At 40.4% G+C, this 23,524-nt stretch overlaps 1 protein-coding gene across 1 annotated transcript in view; it reads right to left on the bottom strand.

Moving 5' to 3' along the window:
- The window catches only part of si:ch211-137a8.2 (uncharacterized protein LOC777613 homolog), a 32,210-nt gene extending 27,321 nt beyond the window's left edge, over positions 1 to 4,889 (bottom strand). Inside the window, exon 1 of the mRNA XM_047390811.1 lies at positions 4,691 to 4,889. The gene's annotated coding sequence lies outside the window, so the exon portion shown is untranslated. The remainder of the gene's footprint in view (positions 1 to 4,690) is intronic.
- Between the last annotated feature and the right edge of the window lie 18,635 nt (positions 4,890 to 23,524).

The raw sequence follows: 23,524 nt of genomic DNA on the forward strand, positions 1-23,524 counted from the left end.
AATTAAATGTTGTTGTAGCTCATATTCTGCAGGTTTCTTCAAAGAGCTGTTGTAGATGCTGATGACTGTGGTCAGGAAGGATCTCCTGTAGTACTCTGTCTTACAGCAGATCTGAAGAAGCCTCTGACTGAAGACACACTGTTGTTGTAGGACAGTCTCATGAAGAGGATGATCACGGTTCTCCATAATGTTCTTCATTTTATGAAGAATCTGTCTTTCCACAATGATCTCCAGAGGTTCCAGAGGAGCCTCCAGAACAGACTTATAGAAGATATGCAGCATCTTGCTGCAAAAACCAAAGGACCTAAGCTTCTTCAAGAAGTACAGTCTGCTCTGTCCCTTCTTGTAGATGGCTTCACAGTTGCATCTCCACTCTAGTCTGTTGTCCAGGTGAACAACGAGGTATTTATACTCCTCCACCACCTCCACTTCTTCTCCCATGATAGAAATAGTTTTTGACTTATTCCTGTTTCTCTTAAAATCTACAATCATCTCCTTTGTTTTAGTCATGTTCAAAATGAGATGATTGTTTCCACACCATGCCACAAAGTGGTCCACCACCTTCCTGTACTCAGCTTCTTGTCCATCTCTGATCCACCCCACGACTGCAGAATCATCTGAGTATTTCTGCAGATGACAGGAGTCTGTCTTGTACTGGAAGTCTGAGGTGTACAGAGTGAAAAAACTGCTTCATCCCAGAACCAGCTCTGTTCTGCTGCTTATCTCCCTTCTGTAGCTTTTATTTTTCCAGTCTATAAGAACACTCAGCTGTTTATTCTCTGGACTTTATGGTTCCAGTAACTGTAGCATAATCAAAGATTAGTGTTGGATCCTATCTTAAAATAAAACTCTTCTGGTAGTTCTGCTAAGACTGAAACAACAAATCCAGCCATTTTAAAGTCATTTAAAGAGAAATCCAAAAAAACAAACAAACAAAGTTTTTATTAAAAAGAGTTTCTAACAAATTAAAGAAAAATGACATTTGGGATGCTTGTTGCCTCAGGAAAAAAAAAAATGTATTTGAATTTTGGAGTCTAAAGCAGCGCCAGCAATGATGAGCGGTAACTCCTCCCATGTCAGCAGGCTTCCAACGCTGTGATTTTCTGCAATGAAACTGATGATTCTGTCGCAGTGATTATACTTTCTAGCTTATATACAGAGTCATTAAAACGTCCAGGAAAAGCAGTGACTGTACCATGTTCCACCACTACTGCGGAAAGAAGAGCAGGACTCGGAATAAAATCCTGTTGTTATAGACTGGAGACTATTTCAGAGCGTTCATACTGAGCACTAAACATCTAGGAAATCTAACAGGTTCAAACTGGACCTCGGATCAGCTTGAACTTTAATATCAGCAGTAGAAAGAACCTGCTGTTGGTCCCGTGATGATAGTTTAGGGCTTTTGGAGACTTCTTTTAGCATTTTGCGGTCTCCTTTTAGGTTGAACTTGAGCTTGGACATACATTACCGGTCAAACGTTTTAGATACACTTTCTGACTTAATGGGTCTCTTTATTTTCATGACTATTTACATTGTAGAATTTTATCAAAGGCAACACAACTATGACTGAACACACATGGAATTCTGTAGGAACCAAAAAGTGTGAAATAACTTTAAACATTTTTATATTTTAGACTCTTCCAAATAGTCACGCTTTGCTTTGATTGCTGCTTGGCGTTCTCTCCAGGAGCTTCATGAGGCGGTCACCTGAAATGGTTTTCCAAAGAGTCTTGAAAGAACTTCCCAAAAGTTCATTGAGAGACGGCCAAAGGTTAATATTACAGTCATCACATCAAAGGGCGGCTACTTTAAGGAATCTGAAATATAAAAACACATTTAAAGTTCTTTTACAATCTTTCGTTTGCTACATAATTCCATATGTGTTCATTCAGTTTTAATGCTTTCAGTAAGAATCTACAATGTAAATAGTCATAAACAAAAAGAAAACCATTAAATTAGAAAGTGTGTCTAAACCTTTTGACCGGTGATGTAGGCATGTTGCCAGATGTTCAGAATGTCCTCCACTTGTAGACTTCTTTTCAAACAGAAGAACAGATAATTTCAGATCATTCTGAGAACTCCTTAAATCCATGACCAGTCATGCGCTGCTCCAATCGTCTTCCTGAGGAGATCTTTGGATCTCACCATGGTCTTCACAGTCAGGAGCACCACACTAAATGTCTGAGGTGTAAATGGAGCAAACCTCCTTCATCATGCTGAGTAATGATGTTCTCATCATGTGGGCCTGATGTAATAACCTATGTGGGATTTTAGTCAATTTATGTGAAAACTGTTTTTTTAACATCTTAATATATCTTGTCTTCAGTTTTTATTGATTATTTGTATGACCTAAATTCCTCAGTGTTGTTAAAAAAGCACCCAGGCTGCCTCGGGGTGTCATGTTTTCCATGTCTGTAAACAGGAATGAGTGCTTTATGCTCAGACGACTTTAGCTCCCAGTTTCACAATGAAAGTGACCATTGTTGCATTCCTATCGTGGGAATTGTGTCAGACATTTCCTAATGAAACATTACTCCATCAGTAACTGCAACCATCCACAGCAGGTCACGTCACTGTTAAACACCTCAGATACTGAGCTGGTATCTTACAGGAACACAACTGGAGGTCTTCTAACCCGAGCCAACACAGATCACTTCGTCTGATCCAACAGGAACCATCCCAGGTCTCTGGATGTTTCTTCATTTAAGGCATGGCAGACGATCAGTCAGCAGTAGGACACTGAAAAACAAAGTGTGCTGTGGTGTGGTGGGGCTGACAAACATTCCTTCACTAAACCACAGCAGCACAGAACCCAAAAGAGTCAGCAGACCGTCCTGCTCTCACATCGTCCGACCCGCAGAGTCCACGGACCGCTCTGCTCTCACACCGTCCGACCCGCAGAGTCCACGGACCGCTCTGTTCTCACACCGTCTGACCTGCAAAGTCAACGGACCGCTCTGCTCTCACACCGTCCGACCCGCAGAGTCCACGGACCGCTCTGTTCTCACACCGTCTGACCCGCAAAGTCAACGGACCGCTCTGCTCTCACACCGTCCGACCCGCAAAGTCAACGGACCGCTCTGCTCTCACACCGTCCGACCCGCAGAGTCCACGGACCGCTCTGTTCTCACACCGTCTGACCCGCAAAGTCAACGGACCGCTCTGCTCTCACACTGTCTGACCCGCAGAGTCCACGGACCGCTCTGCTCTCACACCGTCCGACCCGCAGAGTCCACGGACCGCTCTGCTCTCACACCGTCCGACCCGCAGAGTCCACGGACCGCTCTGCTCTCACACCGTCCGACCCGCAGAGTCCACGGACCGCTCTGCTCTCACACCGTCCGACCCACAGAGTCCACAAACTTAATTTTTATTTTTTTTACACATATAAACATTAGATTGTTGTTTTATCAATCTGAGAATAAAGAATCAACTTCTGTCGTCAATAAATGTGGGTTCGCTGCTCATTATTCTGGTGCGGGTCACTGTTTTGTCCTGTTCTAGTTTTGATGCTTTCATACTGGACATTGAGTATACAAGGAAGCTGTCTCCTATGGGACAGTACCAACCAAGTATTAACTGGTACCAAGTATTAACTGGTACCGCTGGGGAGACGTTTGTACCCGTTTCATATCAGATGGTTTCAAGTCATTTTTGATCATCTGGTCAAAATCTTCTGTAAGTTAAGGTGGTTTGATGTCTCCAGAAACATCTATCTGCAGAAGCCCCTGAGGCTTATTTTAATTCGATCAGCAATCACAATCTGTCATATTTCATTAGCCCACTAGTCCAAAAGGACCAGAACCAGAACAGATAGGAACACAGTGATAAAGTCTTTACAAAATACTATGTTAAATTAATTAAGTGTAATTTCAGGATTCCATTCTCTTTAAGGCCCTCTGCTGAGGAACAGTGTTGATATTTTTAAAGCAAACTTGAAATACTTCTTTTCAACTTGACTTTTAGTTGAAGTTCATTTTTATTTGACCTTTGTTTTATTACAGTTTGTTAATCATTTATCCTAAGTTTGCTCTTATTTTAGATTTTATTACAAATATTTTGGTCTTTGAGTTTCTTTTGTTTGATGTTATTTTTACATTCGTATCTGTCGTTTCCTCATCTTGTAAAATATTTCTATTTTTTTTTTACAATGTTTGATTATTTCCTGTATTTTTTCAGTCTCTATAGAATACTTTCTATAGCACTGATCTGTATGAAAAGTCATGTGGAAATAAAATTTTTATGGATGTAGCCCACAGGTGCTGAAGTTTGTTAATTACACTCAGATGCTCTGCAGTTTTATTCAATTTAAAAATTTTAATATAATAAGGATGATATTTTTTGCCCCAGAAATCTTCACTTCCTGACCAGAGGATGAGCAGCAGCGATGTTTCCTGCAGGAAGCAGAGGTAGTAAACCTCGGTAAACACACTGGACCCACTGCCCAGCAATGAATGCATGCACGCGCGCACACATGACTCACACCTGGTGCACGCACGCGCAGACAGAGACCAGTTCCTGAGCTGCGCGGATTAAATGCGCAGCTTCATGGAAACAATGCGTTTAAAACTGCAGCAGGACGAAACAGCAACGGCAGGATTGGCGTCACAGATACGTTTAAAAGCCCAAATTGTGAGCAGAACAGGTGACAAGGAGGCGGAAGTGACCTCATTAAAACTGACAAACTTACCTGCTGCTTGATGAGTTCAGTTTGGGAAAACTGTCCGTCTGAGGACATCTGAGGAGGTCTCAGCAGAAGTCCGGATCAGCAGCAGAGAACCATCCTCACTGAACAGCAGGGAGAAACGAGCTGCAGGAAACCCGAAACTACCTGCTGCAGGTAGCCCACATGCCCCGCCTCCTAAGTCCTGTCCGCACGCACACACCTGCTGCTGCTCACCTGCATTACGTTGTCCTGCTGCTGCGGCTGCGTCCCGTTTCTGAGCTAAAGTCCTGCTCTGCTGCGGCCTGACTCCTCTCCTCTCACAGGAAGAAGCTCATTTGGAGTTTACCTCACTTTTCTGACTGGTTTATCAGTTTCTGCCTTGTTAATGACAGGTTTAATCAGCAGGTTGGAGAGTATGATGCCTGGAAAGGCTGCTGGGTTCAGAAATGGAACGCGGCCTCATGACTGTTGAGCTTTAAACCATAAAAACATTGAAGTCTATCAGTCTAAGAAGAACAAACAGAAGATTAATATTTGATCACAGGATAAAGCAGCTCTGTTTTCTGTTTGCTCACACGTCATAATGCATCATTTATAATCCCAAAGGTAATTATGAATGTTCACCAAACACCGGCATCTTCAAATACATGCCAAATAAATTCAGGAAATCAGGAAATCATCCACCTGGAAACAGAGTCAAGTAAACAAACCAGATCCAGGATGTTTTTAACACTCAAGATTTGTTGGTTTTACCAAATTATTTAAGATTGTGAACAGGACAGATTCAGAACTGGTGGTTTGTCTGGTGGTAGACCTGTCTTAGGTGTACCCTGCCCAGGGATAGCTAATCGGCTCAACGAGATAAAAATGTAAGAAGAACCAAGAAAACCTTTCTTGATAAACAATAAAAACAACAAGTGGCAACAACTGAGGTTAAGTCAAACAGATTTTTAGCCTTTTTCTGTAACTGACTTAAATATAACCTTTAACATACAATCAACATGTACGATTGTATATACAGGTCCTTCTCAAAAAATTAGCATATTGTGATAAAGTTCATTATTTTCTATAATGTAATGATGAAAATTTAACATTCATATATTTTAGATTCATTGCACACTAACTGAAATATTTCAGGTCTTTTATTGTCTTAATATGGATGATTTTGGCATACAGCTCATGAAAACCCAAAATTCCTATCTCACAAAATTAGCATATTTCATCCGACCAATAAAAGAAAAGTGTTTTTAATACAAAAAAACGTCAACCTTCAAATAATCATGTACAGTTATGAACTCAATACTTGGTCGGGAATCCTTTTGCAGAAATGACTGCTTCAATGCGGCGTGGCATGGAGGCAATCAGCCTGTGGCACTGAGGTCTTATGGAGGCCCAGGATGCTTCGATAGCGGCCTTTAGCTCATCCAGAGTGTTGGGTCTTGAGTCTCTCAACGTTCTCTTCACAATATCCCACAGATTCTCTATGGGGTTCAGGTCAGGAGAGTTGGCAGGCCAATTGAGCACAGTGATACCATGGTCAGTAAACCATTTACCAGTGGTTTTGGCACTGTGAGCAGGTGCCAAGTCGTGCTGAAAAATGAAATCTTCATCTCCATAAAGCTTTTCAGCAGATGGAAGCATGAAGTGCTCCAAAATCTCCTGATAGCTAGCTGCATTGACCCTGCCCTTGATAAAACACAGTGGACCAACACCAGCAGCTGACACGGCACCCCAGACCATCACTGACTGTGGGTACTTGACACTGGACTTCTGGCATTTTGGCATTTCCTTCTCCCCAGTCTTCCTCCAGACTCTGGCACCTTGATTTCCGAATGACATGCAGAATTTGCTTTCATCCGGAAAAAGTACTTTGGACCACTGAGCAACAGTCCAGTGCTGCTTCTCTGTAGCCCAGGACTGGGGAATGCGGCACCTGTAGCCCATTTCCTGCACACGCCTGTGCACGGTGGCTCTGGATGTTTCTACTCCAGACTCAGTCCACTGCTTCCGCAGGTCCCCCAAGGTCTGGAATCGGCCCTTCTCCACAATCTTCCTCAGGGTCCGGTCACCTCTTCTCATTGTGCAGCGTTTTCTGCCACACTTTTTCCTTCCCACAGACTTCCCACTGAGGTGCCTTGATACAGCACTCTGGAACAGCCTATTCATTCAGAAATTTCTTTCTGTGTCTTACCCTCTTGCTTGAAGGTGTCAATAGTGGCCTTCTGGACAGCAGTCAGGTCGGCAGTCTTACCCATGATTGGGGTTTTGAGTGATGAACCAGGCTGGGAGTTTTAAAGGCCTCAGGAATCTTTTGCAGGTGTTTAGAGTTAACTCGTTGATTCAGATGATTAGGTTCATAGCTCGTTTAGAGACCCTTTTAATGATATGCTAATTCTGTGAGATAGGAATTTTGGGTTTTCATGAGCTGTATGCCAAAATCATCCGTATTAAGACAATAAAAGACCTGAAATATTTCAGTTAGTGTGCAATGAATCTAAAATATATGAATGTTAAATTTTCATCATGACATTATGGAAAATAATGAACTTCATCACAATATGCTAATTTTTTGAGAAGGACCTGTATTTTCAATTTCCTGGGTTCACACTTTCCTGGTTAAAAGGTCTTGCCTTGGGGTAGGACTTTCAGACCCCAGGACGGTTGAGGTTGACTAACAGTGATTGGTGGAGCCTTTCTTGCAGTGTTCTGACTCACCTGCCATTTAAAAATGTTTTTAACTTTGTTTTAAAGCAGCTCAGGGTGGGAGCAGTCCTGCTGTGTACAGAGAGCTTATTCCAGATTTCTTGAGCAGAAAAACCAAAGGCTGCTTCAGGAGGCTTTGTTCTGATGTTGGAATGGAGAGTGGGTTGGATTCAGATTAATGGTCTTAATGGTTTATGGCAATGAAGAAGATCGGAGGTGTAATTTGTGCTCTGACTAGTCTGTGCTTTAGTGAGATGTTAAACTCTACTCTCTGACCAATGGGCAGCCAGTGGGACCTCAGAATGCTGAGCTCTTTTTTTGTTGTAAGGATTCTAGCAGCAGCATTTTGAACAAGTTGTAGCACTATTACAATCGAGTCTGCAGAAAACAAATTTTTTAGAGTCCTGTTGGGGCATGTGTCTAATTCTGGCAATAATTTTAAGGTGATAATATGCTGTCTTTATGATAAGTTTGATGTGGTTGTCCAGATTCAGAACAGGGTCCATAACCACCCCAAAATTTTTGGCTTTCTACGACCTTTTTAAACCAACGGACAGAAGGTGGGGACTGAAAACTAAAAGTTCCGTTTTATCTTTATTTAGCTGATGTTTTGACACATCTCACTGTTATCTGTCCAATACAATCAATAAGTGATTGTATTGGACTGTAATAATAATCATAATCTTTATTGGTCATTGCATATGTACATTACAATGAGATTTGTCCTCTGCATTTAACCTATATAGGGAGCAGTGGGCTGCCATTTTGCAGTGCCCAGGGAGCATTCTGGGACTAAGGGACCCAGAGTGGCAATCTGTGGGGTACACACCTGGCCCCTCCAGAACACAAACCTCCTGTTCTAACCACTAGGCCACCACATTTAATAAGGCCTCATCTGGGATTTGAACCCGGGACCTCTTGTACCCAAGTGAGAATAATACCCCTAGACTAACTTGCTAGGGGTATGTAGTCCCCTGGTGTGTCATCAGTATAATTTTCGTACTGTATCTTATTGTCATGCAGAATCTGATTTAGTGGAAGAATGTAAATATTGAAGAGGAGAGGACCAAGGATAAAACCTTGGGGAACACCGTAAATTATTTTATTTAGCTTAGATCTGTAGTTTCCTGTGGACACAAAAAGGTTCTGACAGGATTCGGGAAGACAGGATTTAGGTCATGTGAGCACTGTGCCAGAAATTTCCACCCTGTTTCTTGGCTGGATAATAACATGTCATGATCAACTGTGTCGAATGCTGCACTGAGATCAAGCAAAACTGCGCGATGAAACAGTTATGTGTTGTTGATGAAAACCTGATTGATCAACATCAAAACTGTTGTTCAAGGTTAAAAATCTGTTTATTTCTTCATAAACATTTTTTTCTAATATTTCAGCCAAGAATGGCAAATTTGATATTGTTTGGTCATTACTAAAAACTGATGAATTCAAATTATTCTTCTACAGCAGTCTTCAGAGCCTGTGGGAGGGAACGGTCCAGAGGAGGACATCTCAATAATTATTTGTAGATGGTCAGGAGCCAAAACATCTGAGACCTAAATAAACTGGTTGGTAGGAGATCAAGGCAACAGGAGGAGGACTTTGAGAGATATATTGTGTGATCCAGATCGGTTTGAGTAACTGGATAGTTAAAGTAGGTTAAACTTTGATTAGATGGAAACAGGGTTAACTGACCTGCAGCAGCTAAGAGGGAGGAGTTGAATGTTTTCCAATTTTTTCCAAATGTATTTTTTGAAAGTATTTTACACTCTAAATATTTAAATAATTCTGTACAATATTGTTTGTAATTTTGTTAACTTTTTATTCATGTTTATTTATTAATGTTTCTGTTATTTATTTTTCCTTCCTAATATTGCCTTACTAGAGGCTGACCTTTAACCTGTCCTGCTGCTGAAACTATTTAATTTCCCCCTAGGGGGATGATAAAGTTAATCTTATCTCTACATTAATAATTGTATGATTGTTCTAGAAGTTTATGTTCTCATTTACTCGACTGTTTAGTAAGTGGATCCCTGCTCTCTGAAGGCCTCAGGTGATCTGTGAATAACCTTTATCTTACCGAGGGAAAATTCTAAGAAAAACCTGAGAATTCGGGAAATTTTCTGTTAGTATTTGGGGAACAAAGATGTTGGATGGTGAGCTAAAACCAATGTGCAGGATTCAGATGAGTGCGTATTTTATGCATTAGGCTGGCTGCTTTAGCTCTAAAGATGCAGGCACGCTGGCGTTTTTCCACTTAGAGCTCCGGGTCGCACTTATTGTGCTCTCATGAAGTGAATGTTGACATTATCACCACCTACTGGTCTTGTAGGAAGTCATTTAGAAAATAGTTAGATAGTCCAAATCCTTACATTTGATTCATAACCTGTAATTAAAGCTTTAATTCACACGGAGCTAATGTTCACCAAGAAAATCCTTGTCTTCTGATATTGTTAGATGTTATAAAACTCAGCATCTCCATTCAAATCCATTTTTGGTTCTGTTTTGTTTTTTTTGTTTCAGTAAAGCTGCCAAAATGGTTGCAACAAGCCTCTCCCAAACTGGTTCAATTGTTGATAAGATTCCATGCAACCAGGACAGAACCTAAATATGGCCTCAAGTTTTACATGAAGGACATCTGATCGCATGATTAAACAAGTCACAAAAACAATCTTGTTTTTGATATGATTTGATTCATTTCTTGTTTTTAATTAAACGAATCGATAAAAGTCAGAGTGGAGAATCACCCTCCCTAAGCATCCCAACTCTTCAGTCAGACCCTCTATCAGAACATTGTCACTTCTGGGTTCATGCGGAAATAACAGGTTATCTGAGACCTGAACAGGTTAACCCAAAGAGCCTTAGAAACACTGGATTAGTGGTGTCAGACTTATTGCATGTCTCAGTTATGGAACAGCTCCAACTCTTTCAGCAAACAGCAAAACAATAAAAGCTGAGAGTGATGTCATTCAGACGACTGATCCCTCACTTCAGCTTCATCTGTTGTCTGTCTGAGAGTCTTTTCATGTTCGCATTGATTGTTATGTCACTAAAAGCAACACATCAGAGTTTATTCACATCCTTTAAGACTCAGTGATAGAGTTTATTATGGCGGTCAGTCCAGAGGAACAGGTTAGTGTTCCTCCATGCTCCTCTTAGCAACTATCACCGAGCACCAAGATATTTATGAAGCACGTTTAAATGTTGACATTTTAATTTTTACAAACTTCCTGTTGCTGTAAACACAGAACAACAGCCTTAGAGATACCAGTTAGCCTCTGAGCTGAGAAACTGAGAAGCTAACTTGGTGTCACAGTTTGGACTCAGTTTCTGCTACTGTTTTACTTCCCATCCTGTGGGGCATAAACTGAGGAAAAAGATAAACATCTCAACTATCTAGAACATCGAGAGGCAGAGCCTGAACAATACTTCTGGATTAATGATGTGATTGATTGTTACTGGACTCCTTGTCAGCGCCAGTAAAGGCAATAGGAATGGAAAGCTTCTTTCTAACTGCAGGTCGCAGCTTCTCTCAAGTCCAACGAGATTCTTCTGGATTGAGACAAATGGGGGCCTGTCATATTCTCCAAGAAGAAAACCTGCTATCATCCTGCGGTTTTAAACCACGATCACATGAATGTGCTGCTGAAGCAAAGATGAAAAAGAAAGGATCCAATGTCTTCCTGAATGAACACCTCATCAGGCAGAACACAGAGATGGAAGGCAAGAAGGTTAAGACGACAGAGGAAAACATCAACACTTGGACAGTAAATAGCAAAGTTTTCATTAAGATACCTGGAACACCAGAAGAAGAAACAGTGGTGATGATCAGAAAGGTGGAGGAGCTGAAGAAGAACACCTGAGCCCTGAGGCTGGATATGGAACAACTGGAAACAACAACACAACAAATCTGGACAGAGCTGACAACTTCTTCTAGACACTTCTTCTACAGAGAGAGAGTTTAACCTACAGGATCAGATGAAATGATCATCGGATCACACCGACTTTCCCACATTCATTTCTTCTCCACCACACACACCAACTTCTGCTGTGACACCAATGAACCATTTAATTCGACGTTCACATCCAAGGAACATCTGTTAATGATCCACTTTAACAGCTGACGTTTGATCGCATTAGAGAAGATTTACTCACATTTTCAAAACCATTCAATCTCATTAGAGCATCTAAAACCTGGCTGAATACAGACAAGGGGACAGATTTCACCTCCATGGTCATGAATTTAGATTTATCAACAGAAACAACAACATGGAGGAGTAGTGAAATATGTTAATAAGTCCTTGGACTTCAGACTGTAGGAGAACATGACATTGATAATGTTGTGAAATGTATTAAAATAGAAATATGTATGGCAAATATGGCCTTTGAATGTTTGGACCTGGCTCTTGGGGTTCCTCAAAGGTCAGTGTTAGGGCCTGAGTTATTCTTTATGTATAGAAATGACATATGCAATGTATGTGAGAATATGAGAATTGGATCATTTGCAGACAACACTGATGTCTTTTTGTTGGAGATGATCTGGAGCGATTGTTCAGTGATGTAACCAAAAACATGAACAAAATGAAATTGTTTTTTATGTAAAGATATGGGCAGAAATTACAGAACTTTATTACAGTCATTAATTGCATTGCCAAAACAAGCAATAACAATCATCAATAAGGTCCATTATTTGGATCACACTAACACACTGTTCATAAATCTAAATTATTAATATTTATTGACATAGTGGAACTACAAGCATCTAGGATCTTGTTTAAAGCCCAAAACAAATTCTGACCAGAAAACATTCAAAGTTTTCTTAAAAAGGAAGATCCTTCTCTTCCAGAAGCAAATGGAGTAGACAGGTGTGTCAGAGCCTCTCTCCCACCTTAATATCAAAATATCTCGTTCAAAACTCGTTAATCTGCTCACTGTTTTGTCAAAATAACTCATGAACGGGAGGAGAAACATGTCAAGCCATAAAAAATTGATAAAGATGCCCAAAGCTCAGGATAAAAGTGCCCAGATCACTAAAGCTAACACGTGTCTGAATCAAGCTAGCGACAGCATGGCTACCTCGGAGGCTGAAAGCACTGGAACGAACATGGACTCGGAAGGAATACTTAAGGCTATTGATGATTTGAAGAGTGTCTTGAAGGGGGATAATGCAAAGCTACAACAGAATATTGGCCATCTGGGATATGAGATCAACGGTAAGCTGGACAGTATTGCCACTGAGGTACAGGGCCTGGCAGAGCGGGTTGACGAGGCGGAGGCCCGCGTTCACCAAGTGGAGAATTGGGCAAAGGAGGCAACTGAGGCGCTGTGCTTCTGCATTGAACAACAGAGGAAAACACAGCTTAAAGTGCTTGATTTAGAGTCCCGTTCCAAAAGAAACAACGTATGTATCTTTGGGGTGCCAGAAGGTCAGGAGGGGAACTCCACTACGCGGTATATTGAAACGCTTTTGAGAAACCAGCTACAACTACCGGAGGACCTTGACCTGAAAATACAGTGCACACATCACACTCTGGCAAGTAAACCCCCGCCCGACTCACCACCGAGGGCTATTATTGTCAACTTTTTGGAATTTTCCACAAAAGAAAAGATCTTAAGAGAAGTGTGGAAAAAAGGCAAGATCTAGGTGGGCTCCTCAAATATTCACTTCGACCACAATTATGCAACTGAGATAGTGAAGAAGACCAGAGAATATAACGCTTTCAGGAAAGGGCTCAAGGTAAAAGGCATACGCTTTCAAACACCGTTTACCAACATAAGGATTCACTGGAAATCAGGAACTCGCACATATTCCAGTGCTCGGGAAGCCTACAGCGAGCTGAAGAGACGTGGAATCCAGGTGGAGGAACCGGCGACAGCTGACGGTGGTTCCAGAGTGGAGTCGTGTCTTCGGGAGCTACTGGGCTGGAAGTCGCCGAATAACAGCGGTGCTGCTGTGGCGCTGAGAGCGAAGAACAAACTGCATGATTTCCAGCGGAGCATGGCCGAGTGAAAATAGGCAGAACAACATGACATAACGCAGTATTATTTTGACCGGGCTCTGACCTACTATTTCGTGGGAGAGGACACTGTTTTTTTTTTCTACATTGGACTAAAAGGATGGACGTGTTTATTCCTAAAAGCGCTTCTACGGTCCTTTTCGGGCCCTCACATTTTGAGAGGTTTAACCCTCGACTTTCCAACGGGGTCACGAGTGAGAAGAGGGAGCTTCTTCTCACCTTGGAAGTCAGTTTGATATTGTTTTGTTCTGTTACAGTTCATGTTCTGGATTTAGGGGCCAAATCAGTCAAAGTATTTCTGTACATTACTGTCATATAATTTAAAAATTGCTTCCTTGAATGTAAACGTATTGAGTAGTCCAGTGAAAAGAAAAAGGGTCTTAGCCAAATTGAAAAAAGATGGGATACAAATTGCTCTTTTACAAGAGACACATATGTCTAAACAAGAACATGACAAGTTTAAGTCATTTGGTTACTCAAATACGTTTTATAGCTCTTGTAGAAATAGTAGAAAGAGGGGGGTAGTCACCCTAATTTCTAATTCACTGAACTTTGAATTGATATCTGAGAAGGGAGACAAAGAGGGCAGATTTGTTATTATAAAGGGGAGAATTGATAATGTTGTTGTCACGATTGCTAATGTATATGTACCGCCAGAGAGTGACAGGACTTTCTTAAAAACGTTTTTTGACACCATTATCTCATTTAGTGAAGGAGTTCTTGTTTACGCTGGAGACTGGAATACAATCCCTAATTATGCTCTAGATACAACAAGCTTTAAGAAACAAAAAACTGGTAGGTCAAAAGATCTAAATATTCTGATCAGGGAGATGAGCCTGTTTGATGTCTGGAGGGGTCTCCATATTAAAGAAAGATAATTTACACATTACTCTCCTCCACAAGGTTCACTCCAGGATTGACCTGTTTCTGATGAGCACCATTGATAGATCTAAAGTGAAGGAATGCTTAATTGGAACATCTGATATTTCAGACCACAACATTATCTATCTATCCATCGGTTTGTGTTATGATTTGGGGTTTTTTGGTTTCAGGTTTTTTCCTTATGTTTTTCACTGCTCAAGTTTTGAATCATGCTTTTGTTCATTATTTTTCTGGACATGTTTTAGTCTTGTTCATGTTTTGTTTGTATATTAGAGTCTCTGTTTTTGCCGCAGCCACGTTTTGTTCTGTCTGTCCATTAAGTTTATTCGGTTCACCTGCACCATGTTAATCAGTTTTATTTTCCACCTGTACCATGCTCCATTTATACACACCTGTTCAGTTGGTCGTCGCGGAAACATTTCTCATTCTCATGTCTTGTTCTTTAACTAAGTCTTGTCTTTTTGATCATGCCAGGCCTGTCTTGCCTGCCCGTTTGTTTTGTTCCTGCTGAGTGTGAGTTTTTGTAATTAAACCTTTTTTCACTTACCATCACGATGCCTGCTCGTCTGCATTCTGGGGTCCAATATCTCGCAAACCATAACAGGTTTGTCTAATAGACCTAAAACAACATTATGGCGCTTAAATATAGGTATCCTTAATAATGAAACCACAACAAAGGAGATTAGAAAAGAAAAATAATGGAATGTATAACAGACAATAATAATGGGCAGGTAAATCCCACCTTGGTCTGGGACACAGTTAAGGCAGTAATGAGAGGGAGACTAATTTCTAGAACTGCTTATCTTAAAAAAATAAAAAGGTTAAAATACAATGAATTGGAGAAAACATTGAGGAAATTAGAATTAAAACAGCAAATGACCAACAATGGAGAATTTTCAGAACAAATAACGAAAACTAAAAACAATATAAATGATATGATACTCGAGGAACTTGAGGAAAAATTCTCCAAACAAACATTTTATGAATCAGGCACAAAAGCTACATGAATCTTAGCTAAGCAACTTCGTCAACACCATTTGAAGCATTCAATTACCAAAATTAGAGAATCCTCAACTGGTAACTTAACCTTAGATAGTTATTGGACATTTGAAAAGTAATAAGTGCCCAGGTGGTGATGGGTTTCCAAATGAATGGTACATAATGTTCAGGAAGGAGCTTTCTCCTGTCCTGCTTGATTCTTTGAACTGGACATTGAACAGAGCTGAGATCCCACCATCTTGGAGAGAGGCTGTAATATCTGTCCTCCCTAAAGAAGGGAAAAATGTTGAATACTGCGAATCATATCGCCCAATCTCAATTCTGAATGTCAATTATAAAATTTTTACATCAATAATTTCTCGGAGAATGGAGTGTTACTTGTCTGATCTAATACACGAAGACCAGACGGGATTCATCAGGGGCTGACAAACTCATGACAGCATAAGACAAACATTACATATACTAGACCAAGCCAAAAGGCAGGGCCTCAGTGCTGCATTAGTTAGTCTGGACGCAGAAAAGGCCTTTGATCGGGTCAACTGGACTTTTCTATATAAGGTACTAGAGCGTCTGGGCTTTAATAACCAGTTTATTAGGTGTTTGCGGTCACTTTATGATGAACTACGGGCCAGGGTAAAAATCAATGGGCACCTAACAAGTAGCTTCCAACTACACAGAGGAACCCACCAGGGATGTTGTCTGAGCCCGTCGCTTTTTGCAATATTCATTGAACCCTTGGCACAGGCCATTAGAGAAGATGATGGGATAAAGGGTGTTAGTTTTGCAAATATAGAACACAAAATTGGCCTTTTCGCAGATGATGTAATCACATATCTCCAAAGTCCAAATATAACGCTCCCCAGAGTTATGTCGGCTCTAACTGAGTTTGGTCAACTGTCGGGCTACAGTCTAAACATTGCAAAAACACAGGTTCTGATGATTAACTACTCCCCTAGTAAATTTATAAGAAAGACCTATGGATTTAGGTGGGATGCCAAAAAGCTAAAATACCCAGGAGTATTTATTTCCTGAGATTTGGATGAGTTATTTTGTTTGAACTTTGGGAATCTTACTAAAAACATACAAAAAGACTTGACAGCCTGGGCAAGGTTACTGTTGGATTTCACAGCTAGAATGGAAATAGTGAGGATGAATCTGCTTCCTCGATTTTTATATCTTTTCATGTCATTGCCTATTAGAATATCTAGCGCACAGTTTCCTGCCTGGGACAGGTTGATCTCCAGATTTATTTGGTCCGGGACCAGACCAAGGATAAAATTTAAAACACTCCAAATTAATAGGGACCAAGGGGGGTTCCTCTTTTGTGGGCTGGAGAGATAAAGGACTTGTGGCTTTGTGCCAGTTTGTAGAAGGTGACACTTTAAAACATTTGAGCAACTGAAAAGTTGCTCAAATGGGATTATAATTTCCAAAGGGATTATAATCTCGAGAACAGAGATTTATTTAAATATTTTCAGGTAAGACATTTTTACAATACCAAAATAAAAAAAAGGTGTTCCTCCAGAAGGTAATACTATTGTGAACATTTTTACAAATGCTTATACTCACCTCCCGTGTAAAACTGTTTCCAAACTATATAAAGGGTTGCAGAAACATAATGGAAATGACACCTTGAATATTAAGTCTAAATGGGAAAGGGAATTGGGAGTAGAAATTACAGAGGATGATTGGCTTTCAGTGTGTGTGGCACAACAGACATCTACCAGCTCTAAAAGATGGAGGGAATTTGGATGGAAGTGCTTAATTAGATATTTTATTACACCTCACCTTACTAGTAGACATAAAGGAGAAGAACAGCAATGTTGGAGACAATGTGGCCATCAGAATGTAAATCACTCTCATGTATTTTGGTCCAGCCCAAAGTTGGCAACTTACTAGGATGGAATCTGTCAGACTACTGGGATAATTTTGGGGTATGTCATCCCCTGGGATCCCAGAGTTTTTCTGCTGGGGCTGATATATGAAGAAATGTTTCAAAAAGAAGATAAGTATCTTTTTAAAGTTCTATCAATTGCAAGCAAAAAGGCAATTACGCGGTCTTAGCTAAAGAAGCTCTCTCCCCAGCTGGACCATTGGCGGGAAGTCATGGAGGAGATTCACTCTATGGAAAAACTGACATATTTTTTACATATAAAAGGACATTTTTATAACAAACGCTGGTCTAAATGGCTGACATACAAGAGCAAGGAAGCATAACTATATAGGTGTAACACCTTGTAAAGTTTTTTTTTTCTTTTCTCTCTTCCTACTTAACTAAGAATCAGTGCCCCAAGTTCTGTGTGTGTTGTATGTCTTATTGTAATGAAAAATGTTAAATAAAGAGTATAAACAAAAAACGAAGAACTTTATAACTTAAGGGACAAATGTGAGTTTAAAACAGGGTTTTAGTAGATCTGTAGGTGGATGAAGTTATGGAACAGTTTAAATGTGGAGATCAAGTAATAAACATAAACAAAAAACATAAAACACTTTAAAGCTTTATTCAAGAACAAGGTCATCACAGCATATAAATCTGGGAAATCATTATTCATCTATTACTGCTCTTATTGTTTTTATTGGTGTTATTATTGCTGTTTTATAAGTCGTTGACATTATTTGCAGTTATTGTTTGTGTAATTAGCTCTGGACGCTTGGATAATTATCAGTGAAATATCTAATGCCTGCTTAATCTGCCATGTAAATAGTTTATAGATTTATGGAACGAAATTATTTATGATAAAAGTAGAATATTATAATTTTATATATATATATATATATATATATATATATATATATATATATATATATATATATATATGCTGGAAAAGGTGTGAGGTAAAAATAAATGTATACTCATATCCGCTCCTCTGAACATGGAAATATTCCTTGGATTTTACTGTAGTTCTTCTTTTGGATTGTTTGGTTTTTCCTTAAGTTGTATGTTCAGTAAAAAGTTTATTCAATTTCAAAAACCCACACTAGCTGGATCAGAGGGCTGCACAGCAAGGTGAAACAAACTAAGACACAAATATCACTAAAAGCAATAAAGAGATGCACGTTAAACACAACATGATCACACCAGGAGGTCCAAAGCTTCAGAAGAACCAAAAACCCAAAAGAAAAGATGGGTTTTCAGGAGGTTCTTCTAAGCTGTTTGGGCATCTGGAAATGGATCCAGAGGGATGTTTCTGCCACTGCAAACTGGCAGGGTAACACCATGTTCTGGTCTTTGGTTCCTTCAAACCTTCACACAAGGAGCTGCAGTGATTCCAAAAACCTCCGATAAGGAACCACGGGCCCAACTAAAGGATCTGGGTAATTATCAGAACTGGAGTTCTTAATTTAGGTGAACAAAGACGAAGTTGTGGGGAAAACAAAGCCCACAGTGACCACAGTCAGAAGGTGGTCCTACTGGGAACCTTTTTCACCAACACACTGTACACCTGCCTATAAAAGTGATTCAATATTCTTTCTCAGGCTCCAGACACACTGGATAAAGACCTCACTGGGAGAAATCAGCAAGAACATGGAGGAGATCTTCTGAAGAGTTTTAAGAACTCTTTGTTACAGAATAGTAGGTTGTGAGATCATGAGATCTTAATGGTCTTATTATCAGGGTTGCAATGCTCCTGATAGATCCCTCCACTGCTCCCATCACAACCAGTAGAATTGTTCCATGCAGCGGCAATGACCAGTCCATGCTCTCCACATGATTGCCCACACTGCTCCACTCTCCACTGTCCACTGGGAGGACTCTGAGGAAATTATGGAAACAAGCTCTGCAGATACAGAGCTGTGAAAAAGAAATCACCCCCTGGTTATGGTCTCTGATAACTGCTAATGTCTTTAATATCACTGTGGAATAATTTCGACCCACTCTGCTTTGCACAATTGATTAAATTCCTTGAAAAGAATATTTAAAACTCATTTAAAGTTCCTGATAAATGGAAACATTCAGTTATTTTACTGCTGCATTGTGTTTATGCCTCAACTGCCAAATATTTTTCATCCCATTTAGCTGAAAATGTGTAAACCTGCAGATTAATTTAAGTCCACAATTATAATCAACACTGTTATTAAAATCAACTGTTAGGAGCCAAATGTGTCCCTTAATAACAAAACTATAGAACAACTTTAATCTTAATTGAGTCAGTGAAACTTTATTTGTACTTCAAATAAACAGAAGTCTCAAGGTCCTTCCAGCAGCTTCTTCTTATGTTCTGCTGGCTCTGAGATAGTATTTCCTGGTTATTTTTCAGCTATTGTCTTCTGTTAGGATCCTAAACCCACCATTAATTCACCAGGTTTAGAGGCTGGACACAGCTACATGTTTTTGGAAGTTTCTACTGAACAAGCGATGTTGAGTTTGACCCACAGATGAGGATGAAAACCAACCTGCTGCAGCTGTGATGGTTGAAGGTTCTCAGCTTCAGGTGATGCAGGGTTGCTTCTTTGCAGCAGAACCACCATCATCATGTTTCTATTTGCACATGTGAACCTCATTTGAATGAACCTTTATTAGCGCAGTGACTCCTCCCTTCCTGACTGCTTACAGGCTTCCAGGAGGCTTGGCAGGAAATTACATAAAAAAGCTGCTTCTGTTGCTATTTACAGGAGTGATGAATGGAGCGCTGCCGAGACAACACAACAACTCTAACGCTGTCCTGGTTCTCCTGGTTCATTACCGCAGTTTTTACTCCTCAGATCAACCAGCAGTTGTTTTTGAATAATCTGATTTTCTACCAAACCTCAAATTCAGCAGAAATTATTTTATAAGTATCCGATTAAAGTTTCTGAGGATGTAAAACCTCTAAAACTGTTACAGTGTGTTATTATTTTCTCATTTATTTTTCATCCCAACAGTTTGAATTGTCAAGGTTTATTTGTATTTGTTTGCTTAAAAACTGAAATCTGCAGCTGATGGAAGCTGGTTCTTCCTCGTGGTTCTGATGATCTTAAGGATTTTTAAGCTGATACCAGAGAGGGAAAACTTGAACAGAGATTTGCACCAATATGTTCCTAAAGACTTCATTAAAGATCTCTTGGTAAATCACCAAAAACCTCCTGAAGGCTCTGATGATAAAGGTGCACATGGGTTTTCTCTGGGTGATCACCAGCAGCCATATTTGGCTGTGCCCTTTTAAAGGGGGACACGTTGTGCAAAATCCACTTAGCCCTTAAACATACTTTGTTGTGTATTTGGAGTCTGTAGGGGCAGAAACGTTGAATTTAGTCCCTCCAGGTGCTGTGTAGATATCGTTATATTTATTATATTTCGCGTATCCACCACTTTTATTTCTCGCTGCAGTTTTGTAGTCCAGCTCCAGTATGCCTACGCTGAAAGAGGATAAGTTTGGTTTGGTTTTTGGGTGTATTAACCCACACAATTCATGACACCGTCCCCCAGCATCAGAACCTCTTGAAATGTTCCCACATCAGTGGAAAAATTCCTGTTTCTCCGAACTTCAAGGACTTCATTAGGGATCAGTTCATTCTGTCTATGGAAACGACAGACGCAGCAAAGTAAGCGGCAAATAACGCTAAAATAACAACAAACTTTATGTTAGACATGAATTTACTGTGTTGAAATGACGTCCTTTGTTCTGATAGCAGTAGCACCGGGTCTTCTGCTGATGTTAGTGCTGTGTGCTGATTTTAGCTCCTGGAGGACAGAACCGTATTGCATGATTTAATATTATGACATTAACAGTTTAACATTGTTTTTGCCGTTTTGGTCTTGTTTCTGTGGCGCTAGTTAATTATCAAATTACAAAAATGGCCGAACAGGTTAACATGGAGTTGCTCTCAGACGCTCCTCTGAACAGGTAAAAGAGGAGCCTGTGGAGCTACATGTTAGGGTTTGTGAGATATAGGACCCCAGAATGCAGACGAGCAGGCAGCGTGATGGTAAGTGCAAAAGGTTTAATAAAAAAAACTCACTCACAGCAGGAGGCAGGAACAAAACAACAAACGGGCAGGCGAGACAGGCATGGCATGAGCAAAAAACAAGACATGATCTGTGAACAAGACATGATATGAGAAAAATGTTTCCGCAACGACTAACTGAACAGGTGTGTATATATGGAGTGAAAACCAGGTGGAGCAAGGAGGCAGATTAACTTGGAGCAGGTGAACCGAATAAACTTAATTAACAGAACAAAACGTGGCTGGAGCAAAATAGAGACTCTTGAACACAAACTAGAAAAACATGAAGCAAAAGCATAACCAGATCCAAAAACCAAACTTGACAAAACATGAACAAGACGACAAAACAAAAGCATGACCAGGAAAATAAACAGAAACATGATTCAAAACTTGAACTGTGAATAAGACCAACAAAAACCCAGAAACCAAAAACCAAACAACCCCAAATCATAATACTACAAGAACAAGGAGTTAAGACCAAAGCATTGAGGTTCCACTTTAAATAGACCACAACTGGATGATTAAAGGGTGAAAAGGAAGGATTTAAAAGCAACATATCTTCCCTTTAAGGCACCAGATTGGGTCAGTTATTGACCTAGGATGCTGCTGAGTCATCAAGGAGCCCATGGTGGTCTAATATAAGCTGTTGGGTTTAGATGTTCTGTTCGGTTCATTGAATGAAGACCAGTGAAACTTCATCATCTCTGGATGGAGCTAAAGCAGTCTGCTATAGCTGTTCTTCAGTAAGAACGTGTTTAATAAGGAGAACTCTGTGATAGAACAGGGATCTTCTTGTGTCTAATTAAAACTCTGTCAGTTAGTTTTATTTTGGTGAGGTTGGTTTGAAACATGAACACACACACCTCTGATGCAGCACACACTCCTACCGACACACTGACCCCGTCACCCTCCTGCCTCAATGCCCAAACGGCATTCTGTTGTCTAACAGGCCCAGGACACAGCCACTGCCAGCCTGTTGACCAATCACTGCTCCTGTTGTGATACAAACCAGCCAATCAGAGCACCACATGCTCCCCAAACCCACCAATCATCTGGCTGCACTATTTGTGTCTTTGTTCTTTTGTTTGTGTGGACTCTCAGACATGAGCTGTGCAGGGTGTGTGTTTGTGTTCATATCTGAGAGCGTTTCCTGACCTTTTCTCATACATCAGCTCCAACCTTTTAAACGACGGCGGGTGGGAACATTCGCCACTTTTATCTGACACACTAACAGCAGAGACGACAAAAAGGGTCAGATGTCTTGTTGCTGTTGTCCCTGTGGTTTAGAGCTGACATTTTCAGTAACGCTGCACCAACCGCAGGATTTACTTGGTGAACCGTGTTCCTGAGACAGAGCAGGAGGGCTATCTGCTGGCCCATTAGAACCTGAGATGCCACAGTACTGAACTCTTGAGCTTTAAATGAACGAGTGAACCCTTGCTTTTTATTGCTGTTTAAATACAGGTGCATCTCAGTATCATCAAAAAGTTTATTTCAAAGATTTAAATTCAAAACGTTAAACATGAGGTAGTCGTCCTGCAATCCAAAAGTTGTGGGTTCGATTCTAGCTTCCTCCTGCAACATGTTGACATGCCCCTGGGCAAGGCACTTAATCTAGAGTTTCCTACTGATCTGTGTATGAATGTGTGTGTTTGGGTGAATGTGGTTCTTATGCACAGTGTTTTGAGTGGTCGGTATGACTGGAAAGGTTCAGTCCATTTACCACATCATATAGCTGGGTTCATCACACACAGAGAACATCACATTTCAAACCTTTACTTCTGTGTATTTTGATGATACAACGTACTGCTAAAAAAAGCCCCAAATTCTGTTTCATAGACCAATAAAAAATTATTTATAATACAGAAATGTTCTGGTATGTTCTGTCCTACCAGAACATCTTCTCTACCTACTAGCACAGTATCTGCACATAGTATTGGGTCTGATTTGCAGCATCAGTGCGGTGTGGCATGGAGGAGAAACGCCTGTGGTTCTGCTGAGGTGTTCAGGAAGTCCAGGTTGCTTTGATAGCAGCCTTCGGGTCATCTGCATTGTTGATTCTGGTGTCTCTCATCATCCTCTTGAAAACACTCCATAGATGCTCCATAGCGTTTGTGTCAGACCAGTTTCCTTACAGTACCATGCTAATAGAAGCAAGTATTGGTACTGGATTTTAATAACTGGAAACGTTTAATACCGTGAAACATGGTTGTCGTTGTTGCAAAATGGATGTGATGTGGAGTAAAAATCAAAATTAAAATCTCAAATGAAGTTGCTTAGAAAGGTTTAGAGTGAGCTGTTTAAAATGGCATAACATTATGTCATCTCCAGGAAA

This window comes from Girardinichthys multiradiatus, chromosome 18 (genome assembly GCF_021462225.1).
Source record: "Girardinichthys multiradiatus isolate DD_20200921_A chromosome 18, DD_fGirMul_XY1, whole genome shotgun sequence".
NCBI lineage: Eukaryota > Metazoa > Chordata > Actinopteri > Cyprinodontiformes > Goodeidae > Girardinichthys > Girardinichthys multiradiatus.